General features: G+C 39.9%; 1 pseudogene; it reads left to right on the forward strand.

Annotated features, from left to right (window-relative positions):
- The first annotated feature begins 14,402 nt into the window (after positions 1-14,402).
- Positions 14,403-14,501, forward strand: LOC145587043 (small nucleolar RNA R71; annotated as a pseudogene).
- The last annotated feature ends 1,237 nt before the right edge of the window (positions 14,502-15,738 follow it).

A 15,738-nucleotide genomic window follows, 5' to 3' on the forward strand; every position in this document is an offset into this window, starting at 1 on the left:
AATAGGGACAATTTTATGTGTAAATAAGACGTTAAATAAGTTTGAAATATGCATGGATTAAATTCAATCTTATTTAAGTGTTATGAATGCTTTTTCATTAAAATTCTTTCAATTGTAGATTCATGTCTTCAAGTAACTCAAACAATCAGTTTTCATTACGCTTAATTCTCGACAAGGAGAAGTTGAGTGGGCCAAATTTCTTAATTGGCAAAGAAATTTACGAATTGTTCTCATGCAAGAGAAAAAGGAATATGTCCTTGATGAGGAAATGTCCGACGCTCCTAATGAGGAGGTGACTCAGGCTGCCCTAAACCGATGGCAAAGTGCCAATCGGGATGTCAAATGCATCATGTTGGCCACAATGTCTCCCAAGCTTCAAAAGGCTTTCTTTGAGAAGGAGAAAACTTTTGAGATCATTTCTGAGCTGCAGAATATGTTCCAAGAGCAAGCCCGAACTGAGAGGTTTGAAACCCACAGACAGATCCTTGAGAGCAAGCTCAAGAGAGGAGAGTCAGTCAGCCCACATGTACTCAAGATGATAGGATTATTTGAGAACATGGGAAGGCTTGATGAAGGGTATTCAACTGAGATGGCAATTGACATCATTCTCCACTCGCTGCACAAAGGCTATGATAAGTTCAAGATGAACTATAATATGCACAACATGGAGAAAACCCTCACTGAGCTTCATGGTATGTTGAAGCAAGTCGAGCAAACGCTAAAGGATGAGGGAAAACATGATATGCTCATGGTCAAGAAGGGCAAGCCGTTCAAATGCACGAGCAAAAAGAAGAAAGGCTTCAAGGGGAAGGGTAAAAAGAACTTTCCGCCTAAGCCGAAAGCTACCAAGGACAACAAGGGGAAAAAGGTAGCATCTTCCAAATCTGATTCCGAATGCTTCTATTGTAAGAAGGAGGGACATTGGAAGAGAGATTGCCTCAAATTCAAGGAAGATAAGAAGAACGGAATTGTTGCTTCTGAATCAGGTATATTCGTTATAGACTTAAACTTCACTAGCTCAACATCATGGGTATTAGATACCGGATGTGGCTCACACCTTTGTTCCAATTCTCAGGGTCTAAGGAACGTTAGGAAGCTAGCGAAGGGAGAGGTTGAACTTCGGGTCCGCAATGGAGCCAGAATTGCAGCCGTATCCGTAGGAACTCTCAGTTTGTCTTTTCCCTCTGGGCTTGTTTTGGAACTTGAAAGTTGTTACTATGTTCCCAACATTACCAAAAACATTATTTCAATTTCGGCGTTGGACGCCAAAGGTTTTGAATTCCGAGTAAAAGACAATGAATGTTGTTTTATCTCGATAATGTTTTATATGGTATTACATATTCTGAAAATAGTTTTAATGTGCTTTCTTTAGACAAACAAGTTTATAATGTGAATAATACCACCAAAAGAGCTAAGACCATGGAGTCAAATCAAACTTACTTGTGGCATTGTCGCCTTGGCCACATTAACATTAAACGCATCAAGAAGCTTCTATAAGAAGGTGTTCTTGACTCTTTCGATTTAGAATCTTTTGAGAATTGCGAAGGATGTGTATTAGGCAAGATGATTAAGCAGCCATTCTCCAAATTAGGAGAAAGGGCCGGTGACTTATTGGGCCTAATACATACCGATGTATGTGGACCAATGAGCTCCACCATAAGAAATGGACATCGATATTTCATCACCTTCACGGACGACTATAGTAGATATGGCTATGTCTACCTCATGTCGCATAAATCTGAATCGTTTGACAAGTTCAAAGAATTTCAGAGTGAAGTGGAAAATCACCTTGGCTAGAAAATAAAAGCCCTTCGATCAGATCGAGGGGGTGAATACTTGAGCTAAGAATTCGATGACCATCTGAAAGATCATGGCATACTTTCAGAACTGATACCTCCAGGAACTCCACAATGGAACGGAGTATCCAAACGAAGAAATCAAACCCTGTTAGACATGGTACGATCAACCATGGGTCTTAGTGATCTTCCTATCACTTTCTAGGGACACACACTTTTAACTGCGGCACTAACACTGAACCGTGCTCCATCGAAAGCTGTTGAAAAGACTCCATACGAGTTATGGACAAAGAAACCTCCTGGGTTGTCTTTTTTAAAGATATGGGGATGCGAAGCATATGCCAAGAAATTGATTTCTGACAAACTTCATCCCAAATCTGATAAGGTTTACTTTGTGGGCTACCCAAAAGAAACCAAAGGGTATTACTTCTAGAACAAAGTGTTTATTGCTCGCGATTGTGTCTTTTTGGAGAAGGAACATCTTTCTAAAGTGACAAGTGGGAGGAAAATCGAACTCGACGAAGTTCGAGAGGACGAGCAACAAAATCAGAATGACAGTCAAAGTGCTCAAACAGCATCTGTTGACAAAAGTCAAAGTGATCGAAATATGCAAAGTCGAACCAATGCTCAGTCCATTACCCTACGTAGGTCTCAAAGGCCGAGATCTCAACCTGATAGATATCTTGGTTTAGTACTAATCGAGAATCAGGACATCCTGATCATGGATGGAGATGAACCGACAACCTACAAGCAAGCGATGGGAAGCACCGACTCTACTAAATGGCAAGAGGCCCTGAGATCTGAAATGGATTCCATGTTTGAAAATCAAGTCTAGGACTTGGTTGATTTACCCAAAGGTTACACACCTATCGGATGTAAGTGGATTTTCAAGTTGAAAACCAACAAAGATGGAAATGTATTCATTTACAAAGCTAGATTGGTAGCAAAAGGTTATATACAAGTTAATGGTACTGATTACGATGTAACCTTTTCTCCAGTCGCAATGCTTAAATCCGTTCAGATCCTCCTAGCAATTGCTGCATATTACAACTATGAAATATGGCAGATGGACGTCAAAGCCGCCTTCCTAAATGGTATTTTGGAAGAAACTGTGTATTTGACACATCTTGAAGGTTTTGTCGACCAAAACAACGCTGGAAAGGTATGCAAGCTTAAGAAGTCCATTTATGGATTAAAGCAAGCAAGCAGAAGTGGGAATCTGTGATTCGATGAAGCCATTAGTAAGTTTGGTTTTATCAAGAATCCAGATGAATCTTGTGTTTACAAGAAGGTTAGTGGGAGTGACATTGCCTTCCTAGTCTTATATGTCGATGATATAGTACTCATTGGAAACAATATTCCATTATTAGAGTCTGTAAAGGCTTGGCTCGGAAAATGTTTTTCAATGGACTTGGGAAAGGCTCAGTACATACTAGGCATCAAGATCTATAGAGATAGATCGAAAAGGATGATAGGATTGAGTGAAAGTACTTATATTGATAAGGTACTAACTCGATTCGGCATGGAAGGAGCCAAGAGAGGCCACCTACCCATGTCGCATGGCATAACCCTAAGCAAGAATCAGTGTCCAAAGACACCTGATGAGCGAGAAAAGATGAATCAAATTTCCTATGCTTCGCTTATTGGATCGATCATGTATGCCATGATATGTACTAGGCCATATGTATCGTATGCCTTGAGCACACAAGCCGATACCAATCAGACCCAGGAGAGGCCCATTGGACTGCGGCCAAGAATATCCTAAAGTACCTGAAAAAGAACAAGGATAAATTCCTGGTCTATGGTGGCAGAGATGAATTAGTTGTTGAAGGTTATACCGACGCAAGCTTCCAGACAGACAGAGACGACTTTAAGTCACAGTTTGGGTACATATTCTGTCTCTATGGAGGAGCGTTTAGTTGGAAGAGTGCTAAGCGAAGCACAACTGCAGATTCTACAACTGAAGCCGAATACTTGGCAGAACGAGGCAACTAAGGAGGCAGTTTGGATTCGCAAGATCATTGGTGAACTTGGTGTTATACCCTCCATCGAGGGACCAATAGACCTCTATTGTGACAACAATGGAGCTATTGCTCAGGCTAGAGAGCCAAGAGAACGTCAGAAGGTCCATTCGATTCTTGGAATATTCAAAATAGGGTATCAAGACCAGTCTTGGTAAGGAAACACCTATTAAGTGAACATTGAATATTATAATAGAAAATTATCCCTAATCAAGGTCATCCAAACGATGGACGATTAATGACCATTTGAGATTAATGTGTTGTTTGATTTATAGCACCGTTTCTTGTGCTACAAGGACATGATCGTCATAAATCATTTGCACAGGTATAGGTTTAGTATCATACTAGATCGACCTATGAGAATACTTTAAGAGATTAAAAATATCGTCATAATTATACTTCTCATTATTGCTACCGGAACCTTTTTCCTCGACCATGAGTATTGTGAGCTTTCTTGTTTGAGTATTAGTCCGCTTTGATGATTGTCAAACGTCTACTGTAACAGGGGATTATAACGGCATCACTCGGGCGGCTAGGTCCTCTCAGTAAGAGAAGCTACATTACAAGACTGGAAATATCCTCCTATTAAATATAGGGAAGATGCCTTTGTTGTTTACAAGGCCTCTCGTAGAGCGAGACAGTTAAAATGCATGGCCATGCTCGGATGGATTTTAGAAATCATCTATTGATGGGAAGGAGAACGGTAGGTCGTTGGGCTACCACCCCACCCTATCAAACAAAATTTGTAACTTAACTAACCCCTATTTAGCGTAGCGGTAAGTCAAGGTCGAACCCAAGGGAATGGATATCAAATGCACGATGCCTAAATCAAGCTATTTCGAAGTCAAGAAGGGGTTTGAGGTAGAACTTAGGCTAAACTAGGTAATGCAAAACTTATATGAAATCAATCTAAGACACTAGGGCAATGGATCCACATGCAATCATAATGGAAACGGTAATTTGGGAGGTTAATCCAACTAAGTCAAGAGATATGAAGGAAAATCATCATGTGTCCAAAAGAGCATACTAAGATGGTTCACCTAGAGGTCTAACTAGCGTCAACTACGCTAAACACTACCTAGGGAACGTCACAAAGCACCTCAATCGTGAAATTGCAAGTTTACTAATCAATGGTCCGTATCATAGCAAGCTTACAATGCAATCTAGTGTATTAATCAAAGATGGCCAAACCTCAATTAATCACACACATGCACATGAAATATCAACCAAATTTAATCATATCATCAACTCCATCAATTATCCCCAAATTACACTATTCCATCATTCATACATGCTTCACCATTTCCCTAGCTAGGAAACTACTCACTAGCCATAGGAATTAAGATCAAAACTACAACAATCATCAATTTCATCATCAACATAATTGAAATCAAAGATTAAACCAACAATCAATCAAAATCAATCAAAATTCAATCAATAACCAAATCAATCATCAATAACATGAAAAACTAATGAAATCAACTAAAATCAAACTTGTATTGAAATCAAGAAGAAGATCCTTACAAAACTTTGATCCAAAGATCAAATACAATGAGGAATCCTTGAGCAATCACCAAAAATCATGAGTTTCTCTCTCTAGTTCTTGAGTTTCTCTCTCTAAAATTCTCCCAAAAACTAACTATCCAATTCAATCTAAAAACTAAAACTACTCCCCTCTAAAAATAGGTAGAAATAACTATATATACAAAGGAGGAGGTCGGTAACGACGCCCAAAAATAGACCCTCGTAAGTGCGGGCGCTCGGAGGAGGGAGAATGGCGCGCACGGGACACACCCAGACAGGTGCGCCCGCACGCACCTGGTGTGCGGCCGCACACGACCAATGTGCGGCCGCACACTCTCTTAGTGCGCCCGCACATTGCTGGGTTTTTCCCCCTTCTTCTCTTCGTCCTAGCTCAAGTGGTGCACGCATCCAGGATGATGATGATGGAGGACAAAGTGGGCAGAAACTTTCTTGAATTTCTTGAAGAGTATAAGCCATGAGGAAGGCATAAACAAAGCCTTGAAGCTTGCCCCTTGGATCCACCTTTGACTTGGAACTTCTTGCACCTTCTTTAGGCATAAAAGCAATGAAAACTCGTAGAGAGGAGGCTCGGAAATTCTTGGACAATCAATTACCACCTACAAGCAAAAGATAAAAAGCAAGAAGAAAAAATAACAAGTAAACTAGAAAAAGACATGAAAAAGAGAAACTAACTACAAAAAGCATAAAATGAAGAAAACAAGAATAAAACTAAGGAAAACTAAAGAAAAGAGAGATAAAATGAAATAAAAATCATCCAAAAAGGGACCAAATGAGTGCCAAAAATGTCACTCATCAAATTCCCCCAAGCTAAACTTTTGCTCGTCCTCAAGAAAAACAAAGCAAGAAAAAGAGAGGATGAAAATTTTATTGAAAACGAAAAAGAAAGACTCAAGATAAGAATATACACTAAAACTCATTGTCGTAGGAATCACGGTTGTTTTTAGCTACAACAAGCCCTTTAAACCCCAAAGTCGCCTATGAGGACGAGTGAGGTCTCGTAAGGGTATCCTAAGAGTTTGACCCATAACTCTTCACCAAACATCAATGAGGCAAACCATAAAAGAAAAAGAAAGAAAATGAAATAAAAACAAACCTTTACGAAATGAATCAACATAAGGACTATAAAGCAAGTGAATGACAATCTTTCTCAAGTAGTTAAGGTATGCACATTTCAAGATATCCAAGGTTGATTGAAACATAGGGTATGCTAGGCATAGGAACTAGTTATCACAATTCACTTTCATCCCAAACAATCTTACCGCGTTCTTCCCACTAGGCTCAAATCTCCCTTTAGTGAGTGTCCCAATGATTCCTCGAAGGAACCGGAAAAGAAATATTTTAAGGCTACTCGACAATCTTGACTATGTATCCCCTTTCCTTAGGCAATGACCCATGATGCCCTCCCCCGAATAGTGACTCAACTATCTAGGTCGAAAGGTCTTTCCCAAAGGTTGTAACGTAAGGCATAAAGGGTGAAGGTAGGCTAAAATTTAAAAATTTGGTGATATTCCTAAAAAGTGAAGCAAAAGGGTGATCAATCCTTAACACCACAATCAAGAAATTACCAAACAAAAACAACACCCCCAAGCTTACTTGAAGCTATACTCACAAAAATATATACAAAAAGCGTACACGCTTCTCCCCCAAGCTAAAATGGAGCATTGTCCTCAATGCTTAGTAGGAGAAAAGAATACATCAAAATATTTTTGAATTTTTCACTTTTCATTCATTTTTTTTGTGTTTTTATATTGTAATTGCAAAGTCCTTGCCTTTTGCTAAATTCGGACGGCTTTTACTAAATGCAATATATTAGTCCATGCCTTATGAGAAGTAGGACGGCTCTTCCAAATATATTTGCCATTATTCACAAAAAGGATGAAATCACAAACTTGCTTTCATAAAAACCAAAATTCCAACTTAACCACCACAAACTTCATTTCAAATGATCATATTGCTTCACAAAAATCAAGAAAGGTAGAAAATGAAACAAAAGGTCAAATAACTAAAGATGTGGCTTGAAAAGAAGGGATAAGGCTCAAATGGTTGCAAGAAGGCAAATGTAAACCCAAAATAAAAGAAAATAACAAAATATAACAAAAATGAAAAATACCACCCCGAAAAATGTGCTTTTGTCCTTCCTAGATAGTTCGGTCTCGTGTTTGAGAATCATAAATCAAGCTTTATTAGAATAGGTTTGCATAGTCAAGGATCCACGCCGCTCATACAAGGAATGTTGAAGGCTAGAAAAACGAGTAACCTCACAAGGTTGTGGCAAAAACTCACCAATGGTGTCAAATCAACTATAGGAAGCAACTACCAACATACCACAAACAAGTAGAATCCGGCTTCATGATCCTCCTAGTTCAAACCAACTACCCTAGCATACACTATCCTAGAGTCAACCGAACATAATCTCAAACCGTGCATACCTTTACAACCTAGGAAGAAAGTCATGCAAAAGACAAGTCCAATGTACAAGGTTCATCTCAAAAGAAAAGAAATGAAAAACAAAGCCTCAAAATCACATCAAAAATAAAAAGAAAAATAAAAGAAAGCAAGAGAAAAAGGTAAAATAAAAGAGAGGAAAAGAAAAGGAATGGAGACATAGAAAAGGAAAACATAGGAGAAAAGCATGCAAAGAACTAGAAAGCATGTTAAACACATAAAAATCCCAATCGACAAACAAGTGATCGATAAACAACAAAGTCACCGATCCCAAACATATTACGTGTTAACAAGCATCCATCTTCGAACCATTCAACTTCTCCTAAACTAATCCTATCCTATGCAACGAAGGAAAATAAAGAGAAAAATAAGAAAGGTCTCACTGGGATTCCAAGCTTAGCAAAAATAAGGAAGCGATTATAAACCACCTCGTAGCATGCCATATCCATAAGCTCATCAAGGAACCAAGTGAGAAAAAGAAATAAAAGAAACTATGAACAAAGAAAATGGTTAGTAACTTCAAAACAAATAAAAGAAAACAACAAATAAAAGAAAATAAACAAAGCAAGAAGTATATACAACTAAAGGAAAGAAAAGCTAAACGAACCCAAGAAAAGAAAGTATAAAAGAAATAAAGTCTAGACTAACTAAAGAACTACTCTAAACTACAAGATTTGGATTTAAGGGATTTGTATTGAGGGATTTGGATATAAGGGATCATCAACAACAACATGCCAAGCAAAACAACTCCACAAACAATAAACATCCAAGCAAATAGGGCAAACAAGCTAGCTACAAGGAAAGTAGCCTAGAGATCAAGAAAATGAGGAAACCAAAAAGAGGAATGAAAATAAACATGCAAACAACTAAGATATGTACACAACAACAACATGGTCACCGAGCAAGTTACTAGTTCCCCCAAGCTAGATAGAAAATACATCTCAACATCCCGATCAAAACAAAGCAAGTATCAAAAATATGAGGGATGGAGGTAAAAAGCATGAGAAGCTAAAAGGGAACTAATAACTACTACCATCACCACCACCACTCCCACTTGGCCCGGCCCCATCGGGGTCTCTGTTGCGCTCGGGGTCATCGAAGGGATGAGGCTAAGGCTCCCATCCTCCGGTGTACCCCTCGGGCCACCCATAATGCCCCTTGAAAAGATCGTGTTGCCAAGGAGCAAGAGGGGTGAAGCTATCGGGCAAAGTGAGTTCAAAGGGGTGGTTGGGATGGACATGGGGGTAGTTAGGATCCCCCCTATAGTCACTACCACCCGGAGCCTTGTAATCATAGTTACCATGCTCGTCCGGGTAATAGTGACGCTCGGTGTCGGGGTTAGAAGGCCCCGACCAATAAGGATGCCCAAACGAAGGTAGAGGACCTTGTTGGGGCGGGAAGTACGGATAGTTAACCGGGGGAGTAATGTTCCCACGGTTAACTTCCGCCTCGTAAATTTGTTGTTGTTGTATAAACATACCTTGTTGCATCTCTTGAATACCTCTTATTTGGTCATAAAGGGCCCCAAAGTCTTGATCGTACATGCCATCTACGTGGATTTTCAATCCACTCATTTGCTCACTAAGAGCCCTCAAATCTTCATTGGCAAAAGCATGTTGCCCTTGCTCTTGTTCTTGCTCATGAGGAGCTTGTTGTTGTGGAGAAAAATGTTGTTGTTGTTGATGTTGTTGTTCTTGATTTTGTTGTTCTTCTTCATCATCTTCTTCTTCATCCTCCTCGGAATCAAAGTTGGGATGCCGGAAGGACTTGGGAACATGCCACACATTGTCGGCAATCCTAGCCAAAGAAGTCAAGCTAGGGTTAGGCAAGTAGCACCAATGCTCGTTGCCCCTAAGCCACTCATATCTCCCTTCACTAAAGCCCTTGGAGATAAATTGGATTTGACCCAATTATTGCATATCGAGGTATATGGAATCTGCATCCCCGATCTCCTTACAAAATGGGAGATAATCATTGAGGCGAAGGTGAGTCAAAAGCCTAGTTACCATACCCCCACATGGGATCTCTCCCGTCCTTCTTTTGCGAAGTTCCAAGCAATATTGGGCGAAGATATAACCCAAGTTCAACCGGCCCACAAACTCCGGGCGAGTAGATAACCAAAGGACCTTGAGCTCCAATTTACTCAATTTCCCCATTTCTTGCTTGGGGAACAAAACATAGCCCAAAAGTCGGTGTACAACCCTAAGGCAAGGTTGGTACACGTCTGAGATCTTAGCCCTGTTGGTGATAAACTCATTACCACCGAAGATGTCTTCCCACCATGAGTTTTGATCATACTCCGGGAAGATGAAGTGTTCAACGTTGACAATATCCCCATGGGGATCAAAATCCAAAGCGGCGTTGAACTCTTCCAAAGATTGGTCAAAGATGTGGTTGAACAACTGGAAACGCACCCTATATACCCCTCCAACGGGTACAAGCTCCAAGGTAGCCAAGAACTCCAAAGTAGGCTCCTTGTAGGTGCGGTAGGCATCGGCGATGAAAGTCCCCAATCTCAAATTCAAAAGCAATGACCGCACATCATTATCAATCCCCAACTTCAGCATATCGGGTTGAAAGTAATGGCAGGTTTGTTTGAGGGTTCTTTCATCTTTCAGATTTTGGTAAAAGGCTTTTTGTTTATCGGTGAAATTTTTCTTTTTTGGAAGAGAGGTTGGAGGTCGTGTTTGAGTGGAAGATGGGTTGGAAGTACTAGGCCTAGAAGATGTACTAGGCCTAGAGGAGGTACTTGGGCAGGGAGGTTCCTCGATGCTAACATCGGTTTTTCGCTTTTTGGTGAGTTTCTTGAGGTATTTAGACATTGTGAGAGGTTAAGAAGATCACCAACAACCAACAAGTAGCAAAACCAATGAACCAAGAGCACCACACCGAAATTCACCACTTACTACCAAAATCACCAAACTCCAAATTCTCAATTCTTTCCAATCAAACCAATTCCAAACTAATCAACAATATCAATGATCCAAGAAAAACTCCTTTTCAATCAATCCAAGAGCAAACACAAGACCAATACCGAAATCACCACATACTACCAACTTTCCAAAATTTCAACTCACAAGAATTCAACCAAAATTGATGAAAATCGCTACAAAATCAACAAACAACACAATGTCATGCAAAATCAATCATCAAATATCACCAAATCACAACCAAAATCAAGAACAAGCATCAAAACTCACAAAATCAATACTACACTATTCATGCTCATACAAATTTGTAATTCATGCAAATTTATGATATAATTGGCAAAATTAAAGCAAGGATTAGTGATTATACCATAAAAGAAGCAAGATAAACCAATTTTGAGCAAGCAATTCCAACTCCACACAAAACCCCCAATTTTCGGCCACCAAGAGTAGGAGAGAGAGTGAGTGAAATTTGGGTCAAATTGTGAGGAATTTGAAGTGTAGAAAGATTTGTGAGTGATTTTGAGTGAGAATGGAGTGATTTTAGTGAGGATTTGAGTGATTTTGGATGATGAATGAGGGTGGAGGAGTGCGCACAAGAAGAGGGTTTGAAGGGTGATGCTCGTGATGTTTGAGATGATGAATGAAGGAAATGAAGGGAAAGAAGGAGGAAGAAGAAGTAAATGGCACGTCCAGCATCTGTGCGGCCGCACAGAGCTGATGTGCGCCCGCACACGCAGGCTGTGCGCCCGCACATGCCTCGTGTGCGGCTGCACATCCCTGTGCGTGCTTCTTCCTTCTTTTTTTTTCTCAAAAATTTGATACTTACTGCCTATTTGGGTGCGCACATGAATCACGATGGTGATGAGGAACAACATAGGCAGTAGCTAAAATCATTTTCAAAGTCCTCAAAGTTGAAAATTCATGTACACACCACAAAAATTCACTAAGTATCAGTTTCCTCCAACTTTCAAAATATGAAATTCCTATCTTACCTCTCTAAAATTCTTACCCTTTTACCTCAAATTTCGACTAGAATCGAACAAAATATGATTTGTGCCATGAACACTTTCCATCCATCATGCATACTTGTTGAATTCCAATCTTACAAACGGACATCCTAAAAATCCAAATAAGGAGAAAAGTAAAAGAAAAGACAAAGTAATAAAAGAAACAAAAATGAGAAAATTCAAAAATCAAAGAGAAAGGTTAGAAACTCCAGGTTGCCTCCCGGGAAGCGCTTGCTTAAGGTCCTAAGCTCGACCCTTCCTCCTAATCATGGAGGATCAAAGAACACCACCTTCTTCAAGGTGGTTGATAGAGCAAATTCTTCTTCAACCTTGGGCAACTTCTCATTATTGCTTGATGAAACTCTCACAAAATTCTTTTCAAATTCTTCTTTTTCACTTCTCAACTTCTTCCTTTTCCTTGTTTTCTTCGAGTCACGGGCCTTTTTCTTCGGCTTGACTTCAACATCCTTAGTCATGGAAGCTTTCTCTTCCTCATGAGGATTAAGCTTGAACCAATTTGGAAACCCAATATCTTTCTCATCCCTTGGCTTTTGAATCACAAATTCCTCTTCACTAACATCATTAATACTTGCACAAACATCATCAACAATCTCAAAAACATTATTAGTAGAAGAATCAATCATACACATACCATCAATGGAACGAGAAAGACTAGCACATGCAATATCTTGGACACAAGACAAAGACTCATGCATTGGTTTCAACTTAAAACTCTCTTCTAAATTCCCACACCTCAAAGTAATTTGACCTCCTTTGACATCTATTAAAGCTCCCGAGGTAGCTAAGAAAGGCCTCCCTAAGATGATTGGAATATGTTCATCCTCCTCAATCTCTAGAACAACAAAATCCACCGGAAAAACAAACTCTCCAATCCTTAAGGGGACATCATCAATTCTTCCCTTAGGAAGCTTAATAGAACGGTCGGCCAATTGAAGTGTTATCTTGGATGGTTGAAGCTCACCAAGATCAAGCCGCTTGAAAACCGAGAAAGGCATAATGCTAACACTAGCACCAAGGTCACACAAGGCATTTTCAAAAACCATGTTCTTAATTTGACAAGGGATTGAAAAATTCCTCGGATCTTCCATCTTCCTTGGGAGTTCACCATGGATAAGAGCACTAAAGCACTTCCCTCCTTCCACCGAACTATCCTCATCAAAATCCTCTCTCTCTTCTAAGATCTCCTTAACAAACTTGGAGTACTTAGGCATGTCGGGAATTGGTTCGGTAGGGGGTGTAGAATCATGAACATCCTTAAAAGCTTCAAGGAATTTCCCAAATTGCTCATCCATTTTGAATCTCAAGTATTTTTGGGGATATGGAAGATCGGGAAATCTCTCTATCTCACTCATCCTTTCATCAACACACTCTTCTCTTTTGTCAACCTCACAAAAGAATTCCTTAGACTCAATCATTTCCTCTTCATTCTCCTTAGCACCACACTCATCTCTTTCCTCCTTTTACCAAGAAACTCCCTCATCAAAATCATGTCCACCACTAGTGGCAATAGAGTACACAGGTTTCTTTGGCTCAACACCTTGGGAAGGCAAAGATGAAGGACTAGAAAAATCCTTAATAGTGCTTGCTAATTGAGTAATTTGAGTCTCAAGCATCTTATTGTGGGTCATCATCTCATTGAATTTCTTATCACTAACCGCCATATAGGTGTTAATGATCTTGGTTTGATTATCAATCAACTCTTCCAAGGTTGTCTTAGGAGAAGAAGGTTGTGAATAGGAATTTTCATTTTGAGTCTTTGGAACAAAACCGGGTGGGGGACCTCTTTGAGCATTGTTTTGAAAATTTCCCCTTCCTTGATTGTTCTAATTACTCCTATTTTGATTTGAACCATAACCTTGATTATGGTTACCACCACCATGATTATGATTTCCATCACCTTGGTTATGATTTACATAACCTTGGTTTTGATTACCATAATTATGATTTTGATTACCATAGTTTTGGCCTTGATTTTGGCTACTATAACCTTGGTTATGGTTACCACGAGAACCTTGATTCCCTTGGTTCCTATAACCACCATTATGATTATAGTTGTCAAAATTGCCTTGGTTTTGGTAATTCCTATTCCATTGGCCTTTTTGATTATCAAACCTTTGAACATTGTTGTTTGACACAAAATTAACATGTTCACACTCATTGTTGTCAAATTCATCAACACATTCATTAGGACAAACACTAGAGTCATGATCATACGATCCACATGCATCACAAAACAAGCAACCTAAAGGCATATTATGTGAAGAGGGAGGGGGTTGATAGTTAGAAGGAGTACCTCTCCCCTTAAATTGGGAGGGAAGATTAGAAGCTTGAGAAGAGGTAGAAGTGCTCTCCAACTTAGCTTTGATTGCGGTGACCTCCTTTCCTAAATTTGTCATTTGGGAGGAAAGGTTGTTGATTGCATTGAGATGGTTCACCGAATACAATGAAGATTGCTTGCTTGAAGAGTCCCTCTCCCCATCTTGCCAATCCCGATAATATGTCACCACGTCCTCAATGATGTCCACAACTTCTACTTCGGTTTTGTTCATGATAGGGCCCCCGGCCCCTCCATCAAGGCATGACTTGCCTTGGGGACTTAAACCGCCATAGAAGATTTGGATCACTTGGTATGTGGGGATTCCGTGGTGAGGGCACTCCCTTTGATACTCTTTGAATCTCTCCCATGCTTCATAAAGGCTTTCACTCGGCCTTTGCTTGAACCCTTGAATCAAGGCTCTTGCCTCCGCCGTCTTCTTTTGGGGATAGAAACGGGACAAGAAAGCCTTTGTAACATCGTCCCAAGTTCTCAAGGAGTTGGGCTTCACCTCTTTGTCTAGCCACTCCAAAGATCTTCCTATTAGAGAGAAAGGGAACAACTTGAGGCGGATGAATTCTTGAGAGACCCCATTGACTTTGATGGTGTTGCAATATTTTTCAAATTCTTTAAGATGGTTCAATGGGCTCTCATTCTTAGCCCCACTATATTGCCTTCTCTCAATCAAGGTGATCATTGCCGGCCGGATTTCGAAGTCATTTGCCGGGGTAGTAGGTGGAGCTATTCCACTCTCAAACCTATATGCCCCGGGCACTCCAAGCTCCTTCAAGGCTATTCTAGGATTTTCACCCATTCCTTGCTCTTCTTGAATTTCTTCTTCACTTGAAGAGATATAAGCCAAGGATCTATTATCCACTCTTCTTCTTGAAAGAGTCCTCTCAATTTCCGGATAAAGGGGAACAAGGGGACGATCGCGGGTTCTATGCATGCAAAACTCAAACAAAAATATTAGTAGCACGGCTACAAGCGTAGCCTAGAGAAACAAAATCTTTTTGTATTTTATCAAAATGAAATAGACTCAAAAACAACATGCACTCAAGCACCATTCCCCGGCAACGGCGCCATTTTGATGGGAAGGAGAACGGTAGGTCGTTGGGCTACCACCCCACCCTATCAAACAAAATTTGTAACTTAACTAACCCCTATTTAGCGTAGCGGTAAGTCAAGGTCGAACCCAAGGGAATGGATATCAAATGCACGATGCCTAAATCAAGCTATTTCGAAGTCAAGAAGGGGTTTGAGGTAGAACTTAGGCTAAACTAGGTAATGCAAAACTTATATGAAATCAATCTAAGACACTAGGGTAATGGATCCACATGCAATCATAATGGAAACGGTAATTTGGGAGGTTAAACCAACTAAGTCAAGCGATATGAAGGAAAATCATCATGTATCCAAAAGAGCATACTAAGATGGTTCACCTAGAGGTCTAACTAGCGTCAACTACGCTAAACACTACCTAGGGAACGTCACAAAGCACCTCAATCGTGAAATTGCAAGTTTACTAATCAATGGTCCGTATCATAGCAAGCTTACAATGCAATCTAGTGTATTAATCAAAGATGGCCAAACCTCAATTAATCACACACATGCCCATGAAATATCAACCAAATTTAATCATATCATCAACTCCATCAA

This window comes from Chenopodium album, chromosome 16 (genome assembly GCF_948465745.1).
Source record: "Chenopodium album chromosome 16, dcCheAlbu1.1, whole genome shotgun sequence".
In the NCBI taxonomy this organism is placed as follows: Eukaryota; Viridiplantae; Streptophyta; class Magnoliopsida; order Caryophyllales; family Amaranthaceae; genus Chenopodium; species Chenopodium album.